Below are 6,000 nucleotides of genomic sequence, written 5' to 3'. Positions count from 1 at the left end.
GTCAAACCTCAGAGGGTCCAAATGAAAATTACAAAAAAAAAAAGGGGCAAATTGGTCATAGAAACGATAATTTGTCATTTTCTAAACTACAGCCTACAGGTAAGGCAGATGCAAAGTCTCAGTTTTTGTTTTACCAAAAATTTGGAATAAAAATGAAAGGAACCAATCCTCCGAAGTGAGATGAAAATTACCCATAATAATATTAATATTGGATATATCAGTCCTGGTTCTGTGTTGCTCTCCTTCAATTCCGAAAGGATCGAGATACCAGAATAGAAATTTAGAGAGGAAGCAAAGTTGAAGAGGAAAATGAAGAACACCATAGTAATGTATCCAGCCCCTGCCATCGGCCATCTAGTCTCCATGGTTGAACTGGGAAAGCTTATCCTCCGCCACTACAACCAACGTTTCTCCCTTGAAGTCGTCCTTATTTCAGACGAATCTTATAAAAGCGCCGCGAATCTTGATCCTTACATCGACCATGTCTCTCAAACAGACCCTTCAATCACCTTCCATCGCTTCCCTCCTCTATCCAACCCTTCTTCATCACTCCCAACATCAGCTGCTCCCCATCCAGTCGCCATGCTCTTTGAAGCGATTCGTATCAACAACCCAAATCTTCTCCACACACTCCAAACCATATCTGAGACTTCCTCTGTTGCTGCCCTTGTGATCGATCTTTTATGTAGCCTAGCAATCCCAGTCGCCAATAAGCTGAATATTCCTTATTATTACTATTCCCCAGCTAGCGCCTCTGCTGTTGCCTTGATTCTTCACCTCCCAAACCTTCACTACCAGATGAACAAGAGCTCCAGCGAGCTTGGTAGCACTACTGATTTCCAAATTCCAGGATTGCCGCCCATTCAAGCTTCACAAATCGGTCCAGATCTTCTTGGTCGGAAGACTCGGAATAACGGGCTTTCTGATAAGATCTTGGATCTGAGCACCGATATTATCAGATCAAGGGGTATTATAACAAACACCTTTGAGGCATTGGAGCTAAAAGCAATCGACGCGGTCAGGAGTCAAGTTCCGGCCATTTTTTGTGTTGGACCATTGGTTGCAGAACCCAGAGATCAATCTGCTGCTGCTGCTGCTGATTTGTTGTCATGGCTTGACAAGCAACCGAGTCGGAGCGTCGTGTTCTTGTGTTTTGGCAGCCGCGGGGTGTTTTCTGTGAAGCAGATAGCAGAGATCGCTATTGGGCTTGAGAGGAGTGGGCACAGGTTCTTGTGGGTAGTGAAGAATCCTCCACCAATAGACGATGGTACAGGGCGGCTGTTCTCAGTATCTGCCATAGATTTCGATCTTGAAGCTCTGATGCCTGATGGGTTCCTCGAGCGAACCAGAGAAAGGGGTTTGGTGGTGAAGTCATGGGCGCCACAGGTGGAGGTGTTGGGTCGAGAATCGGTGGGTGGATTCGTGACTCATTGTGGGTGGAATTCGATTTTAGAAGCAGTATGTGCTGGGGTGCCAATGGTGGGGTGGCCACTCTATGCAGAGCAGCCCATGAATAAGGTTGTTCTGGTGGAGGAGATGAGGATAGCATTGCCATTAGAGGCAGCGGAGAAGAATGGGTTTGTGGATGCTGCAGAGGTTGAGAAGCGAGTCAGATTACTGATGGAATCGGAGGAGGGTGGAGACATCAGAAAACGATGTCGAGAATTGAAGGACAAGGCTTTGGCTGGTTTGGCAGAGAGTGGCTCCTCTCGGGCTGCTCTTGCAGACCTGGTTGACTCATGGAACCTCGCTCATCATAAAATGCTTCTTCTCCACTCTTGACACTTGGTCTATGACTCTATGCCTCTATGAAAGCAGAATTCCCTAAAACCCATTGGTGTTGGTATGAATTTTTCAATATTCAGTGTAAAATTTTCAAGTCTAAATGCCTATTTTATCCGTTAGCCCAATTTTTGTTTTAACTAGCCAAAAAAAACCCCAAAATGGAGTTAGAGGATTAATGGGGAGGATGAACCTTGACATCTAGACTTGTAAATGGATAGTCGAAATCCGCCTTCGAATTCGTATTCATATTCGTTTAAGGGTATTCGTATCCGAAAATTTTCTTACCGGAAAATATCCGTATCCGTCCCCTAAGCAATCGGATTCGGATACCAGTAGAATCGGATTCATATAGCAGTATTCGGTAATCGGAATTTAGAAATTTATAATAAAAAATGTAAAAAAATGAAAATTATCAATCAATAATGGGATATTTTATCGGATCGGATTATTTTCGGATATCTGATAAAGTTTCGGATTCGAATTTGGATGCCTTCTCTAAATTTTTGCGGGATTTGGATTCGGATTCGGATGGTGTGTCCGAGCCGAATCCGGACTGTTTACAGGTCTATTGACAATTCTCTTTTAATCTGAATTCATTTGGAGTACCTCAAACTACATCCTCTAGTTAGTTTTTATATATATAATTCAAATATACCATTAGAAAAAATCAAATTCATGATATCTTTACTAAAAAGTGTTGATTATTACAAACTTAACAACCCTTTGATGATGATGGGTGAATAATTGTTGCAATATCAAGGCAAAAATAACTCTTGAGGACTCTTAGAATATTGAATGAATAATTCAATATAATCTCTATCAATGAGTAACTCTTTCTTGTATGATGTTGAAACAACAAACTTACAATGAAGTATGCAAACAACCAAAATTATCTGGATTTTCCCATCCAGACCCTTGAGATATAATGGAAGGACAAATCCGTTACAAATCTTTTGCACTTCTACACCCGTATGATATCATTGTAATGAGTATTGAGGTAGATGATATAAATAGATAATTTTAAGCAAATTTGCATATAAAGTGAGAACAAATTAATATGAATGAATTATAAATAACCTGGATAATATTAATATGAATATAAAAAAATTGTCACAAAAAGAAGAAAAAAAATCATATAAAGAGAATTTAGAATATTTTATATTGACAGAAATTTCATGGATTCACTCAATATGTAGGCTTGAGGCTCAAGTTTTTTTTTTTTTTTTTTGGTAGACTTGAGGCTCAAGTTATAGCCTTTTTTCTTGCCCTTGCAGGGTAAGAAAAAGCAATCCTTTTTTAAATATTTGCTTTGTGTATATGAATGTTCATGGAAGTCATGTTCATGGAAGTCGAAGGCAATGGCCGCCAACGACATACACCATCTCTTTGTTTAAAAAATAATAACAATAATAAATAAATAAATACAATCGCATAGAGCTTGCAGTGGTCAAAGAATCAGTAGCTGCAGTGTCTTCCTAAAATTAATTTTTTCTCCAACAAAAACGTTCCTTCTTGACTATTCTCTGTCTCTCTCTAATTTTCCTGCAACAAAAACGTTCCTTCTTGACTGTTCTGTCTCTCTCAGTCCATTGCTTTTTGCATAGACGAAAACAGTGAGAGAAGTTGAAGATGAAAGACACCATAGTTCTCTTTCCAATCCCAGCCATCGGCCATCTAGTCTCCATGGTTGAGCTGGGCAAGCTTATCCTCTGCCACTACAGCCAACGTTTCTCTGTCACAGTTCTCATACCAGCCAACTCTTTTCAAAGTGCCGCCATTGATCCTTACATTGATTATGTCTCTCACGCATACCCTTCAATTACCTTACATCGCTTACCCAGCCCTCCTCCCCTTCCATCATCATCAGCTCTCAGCCAGGTAGCAGAGCTCTTTGAATCGATTCGTCTTGGCAACCCAGACCTTCTCCAAACCATCCGAACTATCTCTGAAACCTCTCCCATTGCAGCACTTGTGATTGATTTCTTCTGCAACCCAGCAAACCCGGTTGCCACCGAGTTGAACATTCCTCTTTATTATTTCTTTCCCTCTGGAGCCTCTTCTGTTGCAATATTTGCTCACCTCCCTATCCTTCATAACCAGATGAATAAGAGCTTCAGAGAGATTGACCAAGGGACTGTTTTCAGAATCCCAGGATTGCCCCCGATTCAAGCTTCTCAAATGCCGGGAACTTTACAAGATCGGAATAACCTGGTTTACAATGTGATGTTGAATCTGGCTACGAATATTCCCAAATCAAAGGGAATTATAACAAACACCTTTGAGGCACTAGAGCCCGCAGCAATCGATGCCATAAGGAATCAAGCGCCGGACATTTTCTGTGTTGGACCATTGGTTGCAGAACCCAAAGATCAATCTGCTATGTCGGATTGTTTGTCATGGCTTGATACGCAACCCAGTAGGAGCGTCGTCTTCTTGTGTTTTGGCAGCATGGGAGTTTTTTCGTTGGAGCAGATTGCAGAGATCGCTGACGGGCTTGAGAGGAGTGAACAAAGGTTTTTGTGGGTGGTCAAGAACCCTCTACCAGTCGATGATGCCGTGAATTTCGAGGATTTTGATCTTGAAGCTTTGATGCCTGAGGGATTTCTGGAGCGTACCAGAGAAAGGGGTTTGGTGGTGAAATCATGGGCGCCGCAGGTGGAGGTGTTGAGTCGAGAATCGGTGGGTGGGTTTGTGACTCATTGTGGATGGAACTCGGTTTTGGAAGCGATGTGTGCTGGGGTGCCAATGGTGGCATGGCCACTCTATGCAGAGCAGTATATAAATAAGGAGGTTTTGGTGGAGGAGATGAGGGTGGCGTTGCCATTGGAGGCGGCGGAGGAGGATGAGTTTGTGGTTGCTGCCGAGGTTGAGGAGCGAGTCAGAATGCTGATGGAATCGGAAGAAGGGAGAGAGATTAGCAAACGCTGTCAAGAGATGAAGGAGAAGGCCTTGGCTGCGTGGGCAGAGCTTGGGTCCTCTCGGACTTCTTTTACCCACTTCGCCGAGTCATTGAATCGGGTGTGAGAACTCAAGCTGATCAGATATACTTATTTTTTTTATAATTTTTATTTCCAATATAATTGATAAAAAAGCATAAAATATCTAAAAAATGCCCTTTATATCTTATCATTTTAAAATTTACCTTCAGTAAAATAAAATCTTAAATTTCATCTTCTTTCTTTTTACTATGTATCGTTACAATAAACATACAGATAAAAATATTAAAAATAGATTAAAGCATATTTGCATATAAAGTGAATAGGGGTGAAAATGTATAAATATAAATAACTCGAATAATAGGAAAATCAAATGGAACAAGAAATAAAATAAAAAATCCTAAAGGATTAGTTGTATTACCTATGCTCAAAGTACAAAGGTATCTCAGAATTTATACACTTTTTATAAAATGTATAAAAGTAAAAGATTTATATATACGTCATGGGTATATATACTATAGCTTACAACAAGTTATGTGATCCAATACATGAAGATGTATGATAAACATGTCTACACTCCTATTTGAGATACCTCTATAGCACATACAAGATTTGTTGCCTATCTGACAAACTCCTCTGTGGAGTATTTGTGTAGCCAACTAAGAAGAATTGCTTCACAACTTCAAAGTTTCCAAACTTGAGGTTTGATGGCTATATCAAAATTTATGTATGATTCCATGTATAACAAACTCTAACATATACTAACAAGTTAAAAGCCAAACGTGTGTCTTCAACATCTCTTGAAGAACATTTACATAGTAATACGAATGTTTTAATCCAACAAAGGAAAAAAAAAAAAAAAAAAAAGATTCCATTGTCAAGAGTTAGAGAATGATGTATATAATTGTGCATTTCAAGAGAATGCATCATTAATCTAATTAACGTATATCTAATAACCTAACACCAACAAATCTCTAAATTTGAACCTCAAAGATATTTAAAATAACAACACCATGGCGTTTAAGTGGTTTAGATATTTACAAGATTTTAGAGCAAAAGAAATAAAAATGAAGGACGAACTAGCTTGAGGTACCTAAAAAATGAGAAGCATTCCACTAAATTTTAAAGCTGCATTCATTGTATATCAACAGCCCCATGAGCCATGGCATGAAGCGCTTTGAAATCTGTTGCCTCATTATCAGAGTTTTGATTAGAAGAAAAATAAAACACTTACATTGTTTTGAGAAAGTACTGGAAGAAAATTTTCAGTAGTTAAATG

General features: G+C 39.5%; 2 pseudogenes; both read left to right on the top strand.

The window, feature by feature from the left end:
* The first annotated feature begins 207 nt into the window (after window positions 1-207).
* LOC149002070 (UDP-glycosyltransferase 88F3 pseudogene) lies at window positions 208-1,910 on the top strand (annotated as a pseudogene).
* Window positions 1,911-3,258: 1,348 nt separating this feature from the next.
* LOC149002069 (UDP-glycosyltransferase 88F5 pseudogene) lies at window positions 3,259-4,869 on the top strand (annotated as a pseudogene).
* The last annotated feature ends 1,131 nt before the right edge of the window (window positions 4,870-6,000 follow it).

Source organism: Hakea prostrata, chromosome 10 (genome assembly GCF_041222555.1).
Source record: "Hakea prostrata isolate BN-2017 chromosome 10, UWA_Hpros_2, whole genome shotgun sequence".
Lineage (NCBI taxonomy): Eukaryota > Viridiplantae > Streptophyta > Magnoliopsida > Proteales > Proteaceae > Hakea > Hakea prostrata.
The sequence above is the reverse complement of the archived record's forward strand: the minus strand, read 5'-3'. Positions and strand labels throughout refer to the sequence as shown.